The 20,103-nt window shown below is 41.7% G+C and overlaps 1 long non-coding RNA gene across 1 annotated transcript; it reads left to right on the top strand.

Annotated features, from left to right (window-relative positions):
• Nucleotides 1-13,971: 13,971 nt before the first annotated feature.
• On the top strand, nucleotides 13,972-19,049 carry LOC148043539 (uncharacterized). Its single transcript, XR_015697959.1, has 2 exons — nucleotides 13,972-14,110; nucleotides 18,644-19,049. It is a non-coding gene; the product is annotated as an uncharacterized LOC148043539 (long non-coding RNA).
• The last annotated feature ends 1,054 nt before the right edge of the window (nucleotides 19,050-20,103 follow it).

Genomic DNA, 20,103 nt, shown 5'->3' with positions numbered 1-20,103 from the left:
ATTGTCAGGGTAATGAAGATTTAATAGCTGACCAGCTGTAAACCGAGATGGTGAAAGGAGAGTGAGTCAGCAGAGTTACTGCCACTTTAAGTACCTGTCTTTATAAGGGAGGTCATGTGAGGGCATATCTCTCTCCTCCGTTCTATCTACATTGCAGTTCTCCATGTAGAGTAGAAGATTGATTGATTGATTGATTGGTATTTGCCTAACATGTGTATCAGGGGTGGGTTGCTAATCCCGTTCCAACCGGTTCGGTTGGAACGGGGCCAGCGGCATCCTCTTGCACGTGCATAATTCACGCATGCGTCTTAGCGCCTGCGCGATGCTCCAGCTGCTCGCTGAGACTCGCGCAGGTGTTGTATGTGTCATCCAGCTGCTCGCGGAGAATTGCGCAGGCGCTGTATGTGCCATGCGCCTGCGTGGAAGTGCAGAAGCCTTCAAAGACCGGTAAGGAGCGCGGGCGGGCGGGTGGGCCCTTCGCCGCTCCCGGAAGTTACTTACTTCCGGGTTCGCTGACCAACCGGTTCACGGGGATTGCCGCAAACCGGTTGAAACCCACCCCTGATGTGTATGTATGTATATAAAGGTCTTGTATACAAACCACTGTAGAAAGACAAAACCTCTGTATTTTGCTCCTGGGTTGTCTCAAAATAGTAGCCATGCTGTAAACACTCTGACACAGATTGCTTAATGACCAAGTTGCCAATTCAGTTGTGGTCACTAAACAAGGATTACCTGTATATGTGCAAGTATGCTCGAAGACATCCCTGTTTGGGAAGATAGTGCATGAAAATAAAGTCACATGAATAATATTGGAGGAGCTGACTAGGATAGGATTGATAATTGGTAATATATTAATATAGACTCGTACCACAGAATCTTGGGAAATGTAGTTCAGTTGGAGTATTGAACTGGCCAACCCTTCTTATGGCATGGAAAGTTTAAAAAAAAGTTAATATCAGGCTGTAAATTTATCAGGAATAGCAGGACTGTAAGTGATATTACAAAGTTGAACAACATCCAGAATGCAGCAATGACAAACTATGCCCATATCGAACAATTAGCTTATTTAATTAAGCATGCAATTTTTTCTTAAACTTATTTATTGGCCCAAAATCTGAGTTATCACATGTATATCTCAAGCTAAATTAACCCAACTCTTAAAAATAGAAAGAAAGCTTGAGGACACAATTGCGGTTTATCCTTGAAGTCCATCTCAAAAGATAACATCCTTCTTGTTCCAGATTCAGCTGACTCATGTTGCAAACTGCAGTGTCCACTGCAGAAAAGCCTAATGGGGCTTCACCATTATCACAATCACTGAAAAGCCTGCTTTGCTTTCCTCTGATTCATGAGATCGGTAGGATCGGCATCCATGTATTGCAACCGGTGAACAATTTGCTCTTGAAATAACTTCTTTTAGCCTCTCCTACTGACTTTAAATTACACATGAAAAACCCATCAGAAGAAAGGGAAAGGCAGAGGAAGAATGGGAGGGAATGTAAGAGTAGGAAAGAGGGGAGGAATGGGAAGGAGAGGGGAAGGGGAAAGGGGAGGAAGGGGAAAGAGAGAAGGGAAAGGAGACGAGGAAGGAAGGAAGGAAGGAAGGAAGGAAGGAAGGAAGGAAGGAAGGAAGGAGAGAAGAAAGAGAAAAAAGGGGGGTAGGAAGGAGGGAGGGAAGGAGGGAAGCAAGGAGGGAAGGAAGGAGGGAAGGAAGGAGAGAAGGAGAGAAGAAAGGAGGGAAGGAAGGAGGGAATGTAGGAGAGAAGGAAGGGGGGAAGGAGAGAAGGAAGGAAGGGGGAAGGAGGGAGGGAAGGAAGGAGAGAAGGAGAGAAGAAAGGAGGGAAGGAAGGAGGGAATGTAGGAGAGAAGGAAGGGGGAAGGAGAGAAGGAGGGAAGGGGGAAGGAGGGAGGGAAGGAAGGAGGGAAGGAAGGAGAGTAGGAGAGAAGAAACAAGGGAAGGAAAGAGGGAGGGAGGGAAGAAGAAGTAGGACCTTTGTAAGATAAGATGGATCTATGGGATGGTAAGAAAGCAATCTTCAAGTATATTATCAACTGTAGATAAAAAATTGTTATAAATACATATTATTAATAACCGTTATGAGATCATATAATTGTGAATGTATATATGAAATTGATAAAATAAAATAAAAAAATTTTAAAAAAAGAAAAAAAAAGAAAAACCCATCAGAAGATTTTTAGCATTCGGTCTGGTTGTTGTATTCCGCTGGTTCGGACTGGTTCTGGCATACCGGTAGCTGAGATTTTGAGTAGTTCGGAGAACTGGCAAATATCACCTCTGGCTGGCCCCGCCCTCCTGGCCCCGCCGTTTCTTCTCCTATATTCCCTTGTTTTTAAGCTCAGCTGATAGGTGCCGCAGAGTGAATTGCTGTACTTCAGCTGAGCTAAAAAACAGCTCAGCTCACCAGCACTGACACCGAGGGTGTTTTTTTTTAGTGCTGCACACGCATAGATGTGAAGCATGGGTGAATGCGCAAAGTACACTCTCATAGAACCGGTAGGAAAAGATGTGGAACCCCACCACTGGTTGTCGTTGATTTTCCCCAAGTATAACTTCTGCTACTGTGACCTTCTTCCTCCTTCCTCTTTCTCAGCTTTCAAGGAATCAAAATCAAAGCATAGCAAATGTTTTGACTATTTTCTTTTATTAGCGATCTCCTAATGGAATGTCTTTGTCATTTGGGAAAACAATATGATATATGTGATGACATTAAGTCTGCTTGATGCCTAAATTGGAACGAAGGGTTTGCTGAGTTAGCTTAATTCTGATTGGCTATTAGAATGCTTGGGGGGTTCCCCCCCTTTAGTTTATTTATTTAGCTGATTTATAGCTTGTCTTCCTCATTAATCTGGGCACTCAAGGTGGTTAATAATTAGCAATCAATTGTACAAAATAAACATTTGAAGTCATATATTGAACTCGGTGTAAACATCAACAAACAATTAAAGCATGGTGAATGGGATCCATCTTGGCTGTTCTTCTAAAGCAGAGGTGGGGGACTGTTGCCCCATTATGACTTGTAGACTTCAACTCCCAGAATTCCTGAGCCTGCCTGGCTCAGGAATTCTGGGAGTTGAAGTCCACCAAAGGGCCATAGTTCCCCACCCCTGTTCTAAATAAAAGAGATTGTAAGCTCAGTGGAATTCCTAGACTATTTTGTAGCATCACAAGAGAATCTCTTTTGCATGGCATAATTAGATCATTAGATTAATGCCTAACAGTGGGGAAAATCTTCAGAAGGTCTTTCCTAAACATTTGCAATGGGAAAGACAGCAGTTAGACTATCACGCCCCAAGCTATGTATAACAAGTGAAATTGTTTTCTGTCCCAATAATTTTGCAAGCAATACAGATTTTTTTTTCAGAATAAGCATTGTGTGATTCTTGGACTTTGCAGGAGTTATCAGTTTACTGCCTTATTTGACATCAATTGCCACTTCTAGTACTTTCTCAAATAACTCCAAATACAGTGCATTGAATGACTTAAGACAAGATGTAAGCTAGGCATGGATAGCTGCTGCCAAAGTCGACAGCTCAAGAATTATTTTTCCCTGATACATTAGTTATAATTGCAAACATGTTCTTTGTCACAACCATCATCTGTAATTCAACCCCGAATTGAAGATGGATCATTCTCACATTGCAGGATTTCCACAGAGGGGGGCATCACATATTGTAACCACCGGTTCACCCAGAACCGAAAATATGAACGCAAACAGCATCAAAAAAATGGTGATTGTATAGGATGGTGTTTTGGCCCAGCAGGTGCCGTTGGAGCTACTACCAGACTCCGACAGCGAGGGGCCCTATGAGTCGGCTCTGGAGGATGTGGAGGACCCTGGACAGAGTTCTGACTCCGATCAGAACACAGAGAGACTGGTTTGCCATCAGGTGGTGCCTGAGCCTTGGACCAGCAGTGGGGAGGAGACAAGAGAGAGTGATCCAGAAACCAGCAGTGAGTTGTTCCTGGATGCCCGGAATCGAAGAGCTAATAGGCGTCAGGAACAGTTATGCAAGTACAGGAGGTAATTGCGCTCAGCTGGTGGTCATTAGGCTCCTCTCCAGACTATAAAAAAGACTGCTTGTCCGCACGCCCCTCTTGCAGAAGTCAATGTGTTGACTAAAGAGAACTTTTGTAACTAACTTGGCAGGCTGGATTGCCTGCCAAGGTATGTCTGAGTTGCTGCCAAGGTCCTTATCTGCTTGTTATGCTTGGCTTTCAGCCACCGAGATTTTGGTTTCTTGCTATTAAAGTACATTCTAGTTAAGCTTGTCTCGGCTTTTGTTACTGGACGGAGGAGGGGGTCAGAACAGGATGGGATAGCGCCAAGGCGAGTGGGTGGGCCCAGCCGCTAGTCGGAAATACTGGTTTGCCCAAACCTGCTGACACCGGCAGCAGCTCACTTCTGGATTTCCATTTCAACAGGCTGAACCCCATGTCTCATTTTCCATTTTACCAATAGGATCGTTGTCTTGTCTGAATGTGTTTTGACTTGTTCTCCCTCATGCAGTCCTATTTTCAAATTTAGGCAAGGAACAATTGTTTGTTTGGAATTGTCCAGAGTCACTTTATTGCTGAGACACCCTTTGACCAAGATCATTTCTAGTGGAAATCATGCTTGCTTGCTTTGGCCACATCCACTTCTTGAGTGGGGTCTTAGCACATCTCACCCTGCAGCTGGAAAAAAAAGTTATTAATCCATCATCTAAGAGCTATCCTGGAAAGTTTTATGGCAGCTGATGAATCTCAGCTAAAATTTCCACTCTGCTGTCTCAGTGACCGGACAAATGGTAGCTAAAAACAGCCCTGGCAAGAATCCCAGATATGCAAGGACCACTTTCCTTCTTAAAGAAATTGCTGGCGAGATTCTTGTTCACTTCCATCATGCATGGCAATGCATTAGGAGTGCCATTAATCTCCTTGGCCCAGACTAGTCTTCTCTATTTATAACCAGAGTACAGATGACATGCAGATCTCTTTGAAAGCCATGTAGGGTGGATGGAGAACATTCACATCTGGACGCTCATCGGACTTGTACATAGCGATGTCGGTCAAACTCATTCATCTGGGGATAAGACATGAGTGTTGGAGATACTTCTCATGCTCAGCTCAAAGGAATTCTGGCCTTATTTTCTCATAGATCTCTATCCTTCGCCTAACCCCATTTTCTGAATTCCTAAACCCTTAATTCATATAGCTTGGGAGATAAGTGGGAATGAGACGCCATGTGCTTCATTGATTTTGCAGTGAATAGCTTTCTTTTTTTTTCCAAGCCACAATTGGCTTGAAAATGATCCGTGGATGATTCGCCAGTTTCATTATTCCCCTGGATCCTGATCCAGTAAAGTAGTCACTTTTATAGCAATGCATCATCATAAACTGGCATCGTTATCTTATTTCTCTGCCTCTACAAGCGATAGTCAATTAAGGATCCATTGGGACATTGAATTTGATGACATCATATAGTATGTTGTTCAACCAGATGTTTCCAGGAAGACAATTAGATGAATCAGGGATAGTTGCAGCTCTTTGAGTAAGTGTTTTAATGTCATAATTTCTATCTCTGCTAAACTTTCTTTTTTACCCCTAGCATTTCTGCAGTATTTTCTTTTGGATGAGCAACTAGACTAACCTGATCTCATTGTTCCACTAATTATTAGGCTGTCTTAATATAACACTTACTCTAATAAACTCTATAAGTCTAATAAATTCATAAATTTCTATTTAGCTACAACCTCAGTGGTTATTTTCTTTCATTCCCTCAGGGTTTTCCATATATGATGTTGTTTTTTCTTATACACAAATATTTCTACAGTCAAGAATTTCTTTCCCATGTTTTGTTAAGATAATGTATAAATTAGAGTTTAGGCTGGGGGATTAAATTCAATTCTTCCTTTTTTCCTCCACCATTTATTTTCAAACCCATACTGACCTCTAGTGGGAAGAGACCTGTATAACCAAAACATCAATGTAGAGAATTTCAAACTGAGAATTTATAAGAGTTTGGTCCAGAGTACAGAGGAATTACCCCCATCACATTAAAAATCGAGGTCAGAAACCATTCTTATGAGCATCTGAAAAATAACATCTGTTTAAATCCTTCAGGATTACCCCCCCCCAGTCCTACTTCCAGCTGTTTTTTCCCCTTTGATTTTTTAGTTTAAGACACCAGGGAGGAAAATAAAAGGGGAATGACAGAGAGGCATATACATTTCTTCTGAAGAATCTCAGTTCTCCTGGTTTTTTTATTATAGAAAACTATCTGAACCCGGTGTTACCCGGGTATTTATAGACGTTGAAGCATTTGTCTGACAGGGAGTCATTGAGAGGGGCTGTCTTCCTCCTACTCCCATGCCCATCATCCCTGCCCTCTCTATTCCTCTTCCCATACGCTCCTCTTTCCCACCCTGTCTACCATCCTGGCACTCTGTCTCAAATCCATCAGGCGCTTTCCCATTGGTCCACTGGAGGGCGAACGTCACGGCTAGTTTTCCAGAGGAAGTTGTGAAGGAACTGACATCACAAACAATTGCCACTCTAGGACACCACACTCGCTCTCCTTAACAGGCCAGGCTTTCCAGAGTTATGCTGGAACACACAGACATACACACACCAGGGGTGTCTCCCCCCCACCCAGTATTTGTTTCCAGAGGGTAAGTCATCTGTGTACCAAGTTTAGTTGAAATTGCTGAAGGCTCTCCAGAGTTATGCTGGAACATACAATGAACCGAAGGAAGACACAGACTTTTGATACCGAGACCAAACAAGCATATTTGGAATTTTCTTTAAAACGAGAAAGGGGAAAAAAAAGATTTCTCCCGAAAGAAAAGTAACCACTTTATATCTTTCCCGCTCCAGGGAGTTTTTGATGAAATACATTTTTTAACTTTCCCATAAAAAATTCATGTCTAAAGAATATCATGAAAGCAAGAGACACAGGATTCTGACTTCCTTTAATTTTTTTCCACCTCTGATATGATTATATTGTATTGTATTGTATTGTATTGTATTGTATTGTATTGTATTGTATTGTATTATATTATATTATATTATATTATATTATATTATATTATATTATATTATATTATATTATATTATATTATATTATATTATATTATATTATATTATATTATATTATATTATATTATATTATATTATATTATATTATATTTATTATATTTATTATATTATATTATATTATATTATATTATATTATATTATATTATATTATATTATATTATATTATATTATATTATATTATATTATATTATATTATATTATATTATATTATATTATATTATATTATATTATATTATATTATATTATATTATATTATATTATATTATATTATATTATATTATATTAGTTGGTGGCACAGTCAGCCAGATGTTTAGACTGGATTTGGCTTTTTTTGTCCACCCATTGTCCTTTCCAGTGATGGAGAAAGACAGATGTTGTTCTTTGATGGTGTTAAGCTGTTGTTACAGGTTGTTTTAAGTCATTCAACAACTTGTAAGTTGCTCCAAGTAATGCTGCCTTTTGCAATGGACTGGAGGTGATTTTGTACAATTATTTAAATGGTATGGACGTTACAAGAGCCGAGGTGGCTCAGTGGTTAGGGTGCAGTACTGCAGGCCACTTCAGCTGACTGTTATCTGCAGTTCAGCGGTTCTAATCTCACCGGCTCAAGGTTGACTCAGCCTTCCATCCTTCCGAGGTGGGTGAAAGGAGGACCCAGACTGTGGGGGCGATATGCTGACTCTGTCAACCGCTTAGAGAGGGCTGAAAGCCCTATGAAGCGGTATGTAAGTCTAACTCTATTGCTATTGCTATTGTTTATGTTTGTTTACATTTATACACTGCTCAATAACTGAATAGTTCACAGATAAAACATTTTTAAAGAAAAAATACAATAACAATTATAAAAGAATAATGGAATAGCAGAGTTGGAAGGGACCTTGGGGGGTCTTCTAATGAGGAATGGGCTGCTATGGATTCACCCAGGTTTGGGACAACCCATAGCTAACGTTATGGCTGGTTCAGAGAACCTCTGAATCAGAGGTGAAATTCAAAAAAATTCCCTACCAGCTCTGTGGGCGGAGTTTGGTGGGCATGATAGGAGAAGGATATTTCAAAATCTCCGTTCCCACCTCACTCTGAGGCCAGCTAGAGGTGATATTTGCCGATTCTCTGAACTACTCAAAATTTCCCCTACCGGTTCTTCAGAACCTGTCAGAACCTGCTGAATTTCACCCTTGCTTCTAATCCCACTGCTGGCTGGCACCTCCCTCCCCTCCTTCATGCCCTCCCAGGAGTCTCCAAGTGGCCCATTTTGGATGCAAGGTAAGTGCAGGGCCATACGGAGGCTCCGGGAGGGGGGGAAACAGGCCTTCTGGAAGCTGCGGAAGGCCAGAAACGGGCCCTCTGGAGCCTGGGAGGGAGGCAGCTTTTGCCCTCCCAGAGGCCTGAGGAAAGCCTCTGGAGCCTGGGGAAGGTGAAAACGGCTCCCCCGTCATGGTGCGTGAGGCTGAGGAGGCCTTGCAGATGCATTAAGATTGTATTTAGATGCAAATGCACATGTATATGGAGCACACACGTGTGTGTGAGTGAAGCAAGCTGCAAGGAAACAAATTGCCGCAAGGAAACAAATTGCTGGGAGGTAGAGGCCAAAGGGTGGGGTCCGGCAGGTGGGCAGGGCTATGTTTGGTGTATAAGATGCACCCAAATTCCCCCCCTCTTTTAGGGGGAAAAAGTGTGCCTTATACTCTGAAAAAGTATAACAAGTATAACAAAGTATAAAAAGTATAAAAAGTATACTCAGTGAAGCGGTTGAGGTGATGTGTCTGTGCCTGGAGGCTGTTAGGGTCTGGATGGGTGTGAACAAGCTTGCACTCAATCCCGACAAGACCGAGTGGCTTATGTTTTTCCCTCCCAATAATTGGCCTTGTAGTCCAACTCTCAGGCTGGGGGATGAAATTATACGCATAGAAGGAGGGAAGGAAGGAGAGAAGGAGAGAAGAAAGAAAGGAGGGAAGGAAGGAGGGAAGGAAGGAGAGAAGGAGAGAAGAAAGGAGGGAAGGAAGGAGGGAATGTAGGAGAGAAGGAAGGGGGGAAGGAAGGAGGAAAGGAAGGGGGAAAGGAAGGAGAGAAGGAGAGAAGAAAGGAGGGAAGGAAGGAAGGAGGGAAGGAGAGAAGGAGGGAAGGGGGAAGGAGGGAGGGAAGGAAGGAGGGAAGGAAGGAGAGCAGGAGAGAAGAAACGAGGGAAGGAAAGAGGGAGGGAGGGAAGAAGAAGTAGGACCGTTGTAAGATAAGATGGATCTATGGGATGGTAAGAAAGCAATCTTCAAGTATATTGTCAACTGTAGGGAAAAATTGTTATAAATACATATTATTAATAACAGTAAAAAAAAAAGAAATTATACGCATCTTAGATAGGTTCGCAATTTGGGAGTTCTCCTGGATCCACAGCTGACTTTAGAACACCATTTGTCAGCTGTGACCAGGGGGACATTTGCCCAGGTCCGCCTGGTGCACCAATTGCGTCCCTACCTGAACTGGGAGGCACTCAGAACAGTCACTCACGCCCTTGTGACCTCAACACTGGACTAATGTAACGCGCTCTACATGGAGCAGCCCTTGAAGAGCATTCAGAGACTTCAGCTTGTCCAGAATGCAGCTTCGCGAGCGATTGTGGGTGCACCCCGGTACACCCACATCACACCTATCCTCCGCGAGCTGCACTGGCTGCCTATTGGACTCCAGATGCGCTTCAAGGTGCTAGTCGTTACTTTTAAAGCCCTACATGGTATCGGACCTGGTTACTTGAGAGACCGCCTTCTGCCAATTACCTCCCTACGACCAATTAGATCCCACAGATTAGGCCTCCTCCGGATTCCATCAACTAGCCAGTGTCTACTGTCGACCCCCCGGGGTAGGGCCTTCTCTGTGGCTGCTCCAGCCCTCTGGAACGATCTCCCCATGGAGATTCAGACCCTCACCACCCTTCAGGCTTTCCGCAAAGCCGTCAAGACCTGGCTGTTCCGGCAGGCCTGGGGCTGATGAGTTCCCAGCCCCATTCGAATTGTTGCGGCTGTTGATGAATTTTTAAATCTGTTTTTTTGTATTTTGTTTGTCTTGTTTGTTTGCTTTGTATTGTCCCCCCTCCCTATTTTGGTTTGTTAGCCGCCCTGAGTCCCCTTGGGAATAGGGCGGCATACAAGTTTAATAAACAGTTAAACAGTTAAACAGTTAAAATACGGTACTTTCCAGTTAGGCAGACGCCAAATGTCCTTCCAGCTTTTCTAATACCTCCACAAAATGAAAATATGGAGAAGTTTGTATCAGATTTTCTTAGCCAAAGTGCATGCGCGGAAGCGCACACTCACATTTGCAAACTGGTAGGGAAGGTAAGTGATTACCGCTCCTGAGTGAAACGTCTTGAAAGAAAAACCAGAAGGTTCAGTTGCCTCTTGAAAAAGCACCTTTGGTGACCCGGATGATTGAGAATCTCCATAGACCCCCTCCGCCATCCAGTAATGAATACTGAGACAAGCTTAACTGGAATGTACTTTAATAGCAAGGCACCAAAACCTCGGTGGCTGAAAGCCAAGCAGAACAAACAGATAAGGACCTTGGCAGCAAGTCAGACAAACTCAGGCAGCAATAAACACAGATAAGGCTTGGCAGCAATCCAGCCTGCCAAGCTCACAGTAATGTCCTCTGACATTCAATCCTGCGTTGACTTCTGCAAAGAGGGCCGTGTGCACAAGTAGCTTTTTATAGTCTGGAGAGGAGCCTAATGATCACCAGCTGAGTACAATCACCTCCTGTAATTGCATAATTGTTCCTGGCGCCTAGTAGCTCTTCAATGGCATGCATCTAGAAACAACTCACTACTGGCCTCTGGCTCACTCTCCCTTGTCTCCTCCCCTCTGGTCCAAGGCTCAGGTGCCTCCTGGTGGCCAACCAGTCTCTCTGCGCCCTGCTCGGAGTCGGAACCCTGTCCAGGGTCCTCCACCTCCTCCAGAGCTGACTCAGAGGGCCCCTCGCTGTCGGAGTCTGGTAGCAACTCCAATGCCACCTGCTTGGCCACAACAGACATCCATTGTTTCTTCTCTCCATCCATTTCACTATTTCTCTCAGCTGGGATTCATTCGTTGGCGACTGTCACAGATTTTCATTTAGAATAAGACTAAACTGAACTCGATGCTTTCCTGCAGTGGATAGAAATTCAGGTTAGGGGGCATAGGAACAAAGTCCACCTTGGTGAGCCCCTTGCTCTTTGCAGCTGGCTGATGACTCTTGGGCTTTAGTATTGTGAAACCATGGAACCATAAATGATCATGGTATGGAGCTTTGTGTGCAGATTACAAAGAATGCTGATCAGGACTGTGGAGACCAAAATAAATTGCCTAAATAACTGCTGGGGAAAGGCTCTCCTACCCTGCATTGGTTGTTTATTTATTCAAAACATTTTTTGTAATAACTGTTATGGGAAATATCAGCAGGTACTCAATTCAATATTAAGGTACAATATACAATAAACCATATCAAACAATTCATGTACAGTTAAGTGCGTATTAAAACCTAAAATCAGAGGCCATAACTAGAGGCCACCCTGAGACAGTATAAGGCTGGTGAATAAAAAATATTTTCAGTATTTGCTTCAACTGAAATAAAGTGCCTTTATCTATCCCTGGAGTGAACATATACCAAAATCCAGAAAGGTTAATGCCTACTTGTGTTCTTGTTAAGAGCCCCACTGGAGATCTTCTCTTCATTTCAGTTCAAAATATCATTACCACACCCACTCATCACCATCGTCATCAAGCACCACATTGATAATATATATTTCTCAACCTTCGTCACTTTTGATATTTGTGGACTTCAGCTCCCTGAATTACACAGCCAGTTACACGGTATCCTTCCGATTCTGCAACACCCTCGAAAAGAGATAGATGATAGATAGATAGATGATAGATAGATAGATAGATAGATAGATAGATAGATAGATAGATAGATAGATAGATAGATGATAGACAGATAAATAGTAATAGATAGATAATGGATGATGGATGGATGGATGGATGGATGGATGGATGGATGGATGGATGGATGGATAAACGGGCAGACAGACAGATAGATGATGGATGAATGATAGATGGATGGATGGATAGATAGATAGAGAGAGAGAGAGATTATCAATGATAGAAAGATAGAGAGATAAAGAGAGAGAGAGATAATGGATGGATGGACAGATAATGATGGATGGATAATAGATGATAGACAGTACGTAGGTAGATGATAGATAGATATTAGATAGATAGATAGATAGATAGATAGATAGATAGATAGATAGATAGATAGATAGATAGATAGATAGATAGATAGATAGATAGACAGACAGACAGACAGACAGACAGACAGACAGAGAATGGATGGACGGACAGATGGACAGACAGACAGACAGATAATGGATGAATGCTTGATGGATAGATTGATGGATGGATGGAGAGAGGGGGGATTATCGATGATAGAAAGAGAGAGAAAAGATGGATGGATAGATAAATAGATGATAGATGGTGGGTAGGTGGGTGGGTGGGTGGGTGGGTGGATGGATGGATGAATGGATAGATGGATGGATGGATGGATAGATAGATAGATAGATAGATAGATAGATAGATAGATAGATAGATAGATAGATAGATAGATAGATAGATAGATAGATAGATAGATACCGTAGATAGATAGATGATAGATAGATAGATAGATAGATAGATAGATAGATAGATAGATAGATAGATAGATAGATAGATAGATAGATTAAAATTTTGATAGTTCAGGTAATTGCATTTTTATTCAGCCTTATTCAGTTCCTCTGACAAGGAGTCCAGGTTTTCATTTATGTTTAATTATATGATGGATGATAGAAGAGAGAGACGAGGGGAAAGGGAGAGAGAGATTGAGATACTTACACCAATAATAAAGCCTTAAATAAAATGGTGGCAGGGGCTAAAGATGGGTGAAGGAAAAACAACCTCACAGTAAAATAACAGGAAGCTCTGTTAATCATCAAATAATACTTGTCTCATGATCAAGCTGGCGTCACACACCAGAAATAACAGGCCTTTTCATATTCACCTCACTGCCTCCTTCAAAATAGTGCAGTCAAGTCATTAGATGGATATGTGCGCAGCAAACGTGCCCGGCCAGGGTATCCCAGACGACGACAGCTTTCCCATGGCAACGGGCCACGGAATGTTTAGCCAAACGTAAATAAGGACTTTCATAGCCTGGAAGAGAGAACAAGAAGTCTCACAGAGCTGAATGGCTGCACTTCCGGCCTTTATAATGATCCAGCCACACAGCAACATTTATCAGGCTCAAAGTGTCATTTAGTTTCTGCAGAAGGGTTTTCACGACTTCCATGCCCGATAATTTCTCTTTAAAAAAAGAGAACAACAAAACAACAACAGCAACAACAGCAACAACAACAATAACCAGTAACAAGTCTTGCCTTTATTGAAGTCAGGCCCGCCACACAGAAGCCCCCTTTGGAAGAAGTCTCTTTCTTGAGGATAACACCCCATCAATATATTGATTGCCTTGCTCAGGGAACGCACAACGTTGATGCTATTTTCTCCCCAATCCTCCCCATTTTCCCACCTCCCTTTCTTTCTATCCAGGTGTTTGTTTTGGGCTGCTGTGTTTCAAGTGGAAAATATGGCTAATCTAGTTGTGGCAATGGTGGATTCCAAGCGACACAGCCATAACGGTGGTAGCTGGGAACAGCGGCTACCATAGCGGAATGGTGGCTCGTTTGGCCCACCCACCCCCCACCCCATATTCCTTACCGCTTTTTCATGCGAACGGACCAATTGCGCACACGCGCACAGCATGCGGCACCTGTGCGACCTCTGCCGAGCAGCTGGGTGTTGCAGAACGGTGGCGTGCGCATCCATCTAGAGAGGCTTTCAGCAGATTGATTGGAGCTCTGTTATCAGCTGCAGAGGCCTTCAGGAAAGCCTTGGCAGCTGCAGCAAAAGAAATGGACTGAGGTGTGCGAGTCCTGGCTGCAACTATCCGAAGGTAAGTAGAAGGGCAGCTCCACAAACCCCATTCCCAACCTAGCTTATTTTTTACCTGTGCACCCTGGAATGGGCAGGGTCTTAATTAGGGCTTGCTTATTTTGGGGAAAGGACAGGGGTGATTCAGCAGGTTCTGACATGTTCTGGAGAAGCGGTAGCAGAAATTTTGAGTGATTTGGAGAACCAGCAATTACCACCTCTGGCTGGCCCCAGAGTGGGGTGGGAATGGGGATTTTTCAGTATTCTTCCCCTGGAGTGGGGTGGGAATGGAGATTTTTCAGTATCCTTCCCCTGGAGTGAGGTGGGTATGGAGATTTTGCAGTATCCTTCCCCTGGAGTGGGGTGGGAATGGGGATTTTGTAGGATCCTTCCAATGGAGTGTGGTGGGAATGGAGATTTTGCAGTATCCTTCCCCTGCCATGCCCACCAAGCCATGCCCATAGAACCGGTAAAAGAAAATGGAATTTCACCACTGGGGTACGGCTTATATTGGGCGCACGTATAAAAATCAAGCTATGACTTGCTTTCTGAGGTCATATTTTCAGGGAAACACAGTAATGAGCAACCCACTCTGAAAAGAACAGGTGGAAGCGTATGTTGAAATCTTGGGTTCTCCAAAGGACTGGTGATCAGAAATGAATGTGTTCCTTAAAACACATATAAACGTTCAAGTTGCAAATGGGTAGCACCAAGCACTGGAGCTTCAGTTGAAGAATCACATTTTAAAAATAAAAAGTCAATATATGGCAGTCCTAAGCTCCTGGAAACAGCTATGATTTCTCACCAAGGGTCAGCTGGTCTTCCATGCATCTCTATATAATAAATGGTGATGTAGAAAGGAATCTAAGTGCAATAGGTGATTAATATAGGATTTTGTCGATGGGTGATATAATAGGGCAGGGTGCAAATTCCCATCCAAAGACACAGCACCCAATTTAAAATAGCCATTCATCTTTCTTCATTCCATCCCTGAAGCTGAGAAAATCATCCATGTGGCATACTTCATCAATACAGCCTACAGATTTCAGTAAAAGCATCATGCCAATAAAAATATCTGTGTTTCTTGGGGACTTATTACCAATGAAAAGCACATCTTTACATATTTTTTAAACAAATTACAGAGGAATGCTCATAACCCAGGGGATATGAGGAAAATAACAGTTTATAATGCCTTGGTAACACCACATTGGAATACTGCATTCAGTTTTTGTCGTCATAATGTAAAAAAAGATGTGGAGACTCTAGAAAGAGTGCAGAGAAGAGCAACAAAGATGATTTGGGGACTGGAGGCTAAAACATATGAAGAATGGTTACAGGAACTGGGTACGTCTAGTTTAAGGAAAAAAAGGACTAGGGGAGACATGATAGCAGTGTTGCAATATCTCAGGGGCTGCCACAAAGAAGAGGGAGTCAAACTATTCTCCAAAGCACCTGAGTGTAGAACAAGAAGCAATGGGTAGAAACTAATCAAGGAGAGAAGCAACTTGGAACTGAGGAGAAATTTCCTGACAATTCATCAGTGGAACAACTTGCCTCCAGAAGTTGTGAATGCTCCAACACTGGAAGTTTTTAAGAAGAGATTGGATTTGTCTGAAGCGGTGTAGGGTTTTCTGCCTAAGCAGGGGTTTGGACTAGAAAACCTCCAAGGTCCCTTCCAACCCCGTTATTCTATTCTATTCTTTTAATGCAAGTGAAATTCACATGGACCAAAATCAGAAATGATCTGTTCAGAGGAGAAAAGGAGCTGATGTCATGACGATACAACGTGCGATCTCGGAGCTCCGAGATCGCAGTCAACACTTTTGCCGCTGGATGGTCCATTTGGACCTAAACCGTCCCGAAGTGACGGTGACAGGGAAGAGTACGTCTTGCTGATCTCAGGGACACCCCAAAGTCCCTGATTGTTCCAAGAGAATCTATTCTTGCCGGCGATAATAAGCACAGCCTCAAGCTGCTGAAGTCGGGACAACTCTGCAATGGGAGGAAAGTGGAAAGAGAAAGTGTGTCCATCTGGTGAGAAAATCTTATTTTTATAAAAGACTACCCAAAAAAGATTGAAGTTAAATTAATCTGGTAAAGAAAAGGAAATAAGCAACGAAATTAAGATTATTAGACAGTGTGTTATCTTTTTTATTTTATTTTTTCCTATGGATGGAAGTTTTGTAAACATTTTTTATTTTTTAAAGTGAAAGTATAGGATTTTCTTCTTCTATTTCTTTTTTTTACCTATGGATTAAATCTTTTTCTTCATTTCTACAATACTGTTGGGATGGATTTTTTTCTTTTTATTTTGTTTCATTTAAGAATTTTGTTTCTTCTAATCCTGAAACATTAAGAAGATATAAAAGGAATATAAAGAGGGTAGTAATCTTAGAGGGAAAAGAAGTTACACTGCCACTTGGAGGTTGGAGGTTGAGACTTGGAAACATAGCTTTTTCTTTTTTCCCTTTGATCATTTTGACCTTGCAGGAGAGCATTTGTTGTTTACCCAGGTGCTCTCTGGATGCCTTTTGGTAGCTGGAAAGAAGTGAAAACAAAGATTTGTTTTTAAACTAGAGTGGCAGTGTTTACTAATTGGAAGGATGGCACGACATCAAAAAGAAGCCATAACATTACAACAGATTATGCTTGGAATTCAAAAATTATTAGAAACAACAGAGAGAATTGAGAAGAGATGGGAAAATATTGAAAATATAAATTTTAATGTGGTAAAACCTGATGGAAAAATGGAAGATATACAGCAAATGGAAGAAGTGGGGACTAGAGTCCCAAAAACCCAAGGGAAAAATAAACAAAGAGGCAAGATAACCGTGGATATTGACAGAGAACTGAGTGTGGTTGGAGATGGAAAGAGTGGAACAAGAAAAGGGAAGATAGATGGAAAGATGCTTTACTCCAGATTTCAAGGTATAGAGGAAGAAAAAAGAGAAAAAATGATGGACTTGAGAGAAACTTTGACAAAAACACTACTGATAACCAAAGATAAGCTGATTAAAGAAACTGATGGAGGGTTTCGAGATTTTACAAGATATGTAATAAGCAACAAGTTGCGAGGAGAAGTCCAAACAAATTTGATTAAGGAAATAACCAGAAGACCAATTCCACAAATGGCAAAAGAAATAGGACTTCACTATTACTGGAAAGACACAGGTTGAGATATGAAAATTAATAATAAAACACTAGTTAAATTTAGTTAAAATTAGAGCATTATGTTAAAAATGTAGTGATAATAGATAAAGTTAGATAAATAATTGATAATGATAACAATGTATATATATATGTATTGGTTTGATAAGAGGAAATTTGGTATAAATTTTAAATGGTGAAAAAAGGGGAAAAAGTAAGTTAAACTTAGTCAAACTATTGTTAAATAAAGGACTGATGATAATAATGTAATAATTTGTATTGATATGATAAAAGGGAAATTGGATACAAATTGTAAACAATGATTAAGAAAAGAGGTCTAATTTTTTTTATATTAAACACAATTAATTTTTATTTTGAATGTGTTAGAAAGATATAATGTGGCTGGATAATAATGAAAATAGATAAGGGAATGCCATTATGTGGTGTGTTTTAAATTTTGGAATGTTTATTATAAAGGGACGTTAAAACAACTATAGTCATATGAAGGATGAGGTATGATGATAACAATATACGTATATAACTATATGTGATGTAAAATATATAACTTGTTATGAATCATAGGTGATGACTGTGGAAGAGATGCACGAAAGTTCTTTGTAACCAATTGACACACTTTCTACAATTTGTAATGGAAGATGATTTTAAAGGGGTTGTTTATGTTTATTCAAAAAAAAATATACATAGAGATTGAGAGCACATGGGAAAAGACCCGAATACACCAAAACCTGCATACCTGTATGTGTATATATATATACACATACAGGCTCTTATCCGTTATCAGCGAAGCCAGGGTGAAAGGTATCTATTAGATTTTTACTTCGCTGATAACGGATAAGAGCCTGTGGCCTAATGGCTAAGATGTTTGTATGTAATATAGCCCAGGTTCAAATCCCAGTAAGGGTATGGCTAGCTGATGAGAGCTAAATAGCTTGAAATAGATCTATACTAGTCTCCCTTTATTTATTTATCAGCACAAATAAAAAAAACCACAAATATAACAAAGGCAACAGTAAAAATATTGGGTTTCTGTCGTGGTGGACTCTTGTGACGAGCCGATTGACAGATGATGGAAGCAGTTAGCTTCCTCCCATAATTGGGGCTTACCAGGGGTTGTAAAAATCTAATAGATACCTTTCACCCTGGCTTCGCTGATAATGGATAAGAGCCTGTGGCCTAATGGCTAAGATGTTTGCCTAGTATGTAATATAGCCCAGGTTCAAATCCCAGTAAGGGTATGGCTAGCTGATGAGAGCTAAATAGCTTGAAATAGATCTCTACTAGTCTCCCTTTATTTATTTATCAGCACAAATAAAACACACACACACACACACATATATATATTCTGTTCAATATGTTGAAATTAAAAATTATCTCTTTATCTCTACAGGACTCCTGAAGAGCAGCTCCCAACCAGAGTGAATACTGTTGGAGAACGCAGGCTAAGCTGTTAGGATTGCTATAAAATAGTTTCACGTGTTCAGTCATCTAATCACAGAGAAAGTTAAGGCATGCAAAGAACTGAGCCCTTTCTGCGGCTGGGCTTTCTTGATTGCAGCTAAACTCAGCAAAGTTGAGGGCATTCGCTGCCTTGCATAATTGGGCTTGTAATTGCTTCAAATTGCAGGATGGGAAAGATTATCTCCTTACGTTGTTTATTTCCAGAGGATTAGAAGTTAATTGCCAAAATACCTTAATTACAACTCTCCGAAAGCTGTGTGCTTTGTATGATTTTCTGGGAGATCATTCAATTTTATTAATGAAGAATAAAAATGAAAAAAAAGGGGGGGACAGAATCAAGCTAGTTGGCCAAACTAATTTAATCTCACTTTCCATTTGATTGCGATGTTGTCTTTCTATAAGCAGCATCTGGAAACCATTTTACACTACCGAAACGACCCTGTTCTAGCAGAGTGAAAATACCTTTAAAATGTTGTTTCCTTCATTCTAAAACCTCCCAGTTGTTTGTTTTAATTTCACAGTTTTTAATGGTGGTGTGGGTTCTTGTGTTGTGTGTGAGAGAGTTGTGCAGAATTGCGCTGTAAAACAGGAGTCACCAACCTTTCGGACCCCAAGGACCACTAAATTCATAATTTTAAATCCCGCGGACCACTAATATGATCTGCCTAATGACCGGCTGGGTGGTCTAAGTGGCCCACCTCTAAGCACACTGCTGATTCATCCTTAACTGCATTCAGTTTTGGTCGCCACGATGTGGGGTGTATCTAGATACACCCATATTACACCTATCCTCTGCAAGCTGCACTGGCTTCCTATTGGTCTCTGGACGCGCTTCAAGGTGCTAGTCGTTACTTTTAAAGCCCTTCATGGTTTAAGACCTGGCTACCTGAGAGATCACCTCCTGCCACTTACCTCCCAATGACCAACAAGATCGCACAGGTTGGGCCTCCTCCGGGTGCCGACAACCGGACAATGCCGGCTGGCGACTCCCCGGGGAGGGCCTTCTCTGTTGCTGCACTGGCCCTGTGGAACGATCTACCTGCAGAGATCCGGACCCTTACCACTCTCCCGGCCTTCCGTAAAGCCGTCAAGACCTGGCTGTTCCGGCAGGCCTGGGGCTGTTGATTGATATCCAGCCCTGCGTAGATGGAATGGGTGATATGAATTTTAATACTGTATTTTTATTTTTTTATTCTATTTTTTAAAATTTTAAATGTTTCTTGTCTGTTGTGAGCCGCCCAGAGTCCCTATGGAAGTGGGCGGCATACAAATCCTAATAAACTTGAAACTTGATGTGCCTAGGCAGGGGGTTGGACTAGAAGAGCTCCAAGGTCCCTTCCAACTCTGCTCTTGTATTGTATTGTATTAAGTGGTGGTCCACCAGGGCAT

Source organism: Thamnophis sirtalis, unplaced genomic scaffold (assembly GCF_051295495.1).
Source record: "Thamnophis sirtalis isolate CommonGarterSnake01/CBP01778 unplaced genomic scaffold, rThaSir2_p1.2 scaffold_11, whole genome shotgun sequence".
Lineage (NCBI taxonomy): Eukaryota > Metazoa > Chordata > Lepidosauria > Squamata > Natricidae > Thamnophis > Thamnophis sirtalis.
Note: the sequence above shows the minus strand (reverse complement) of the source record. Positions and strands in the feature narration are given on the sequence as shown.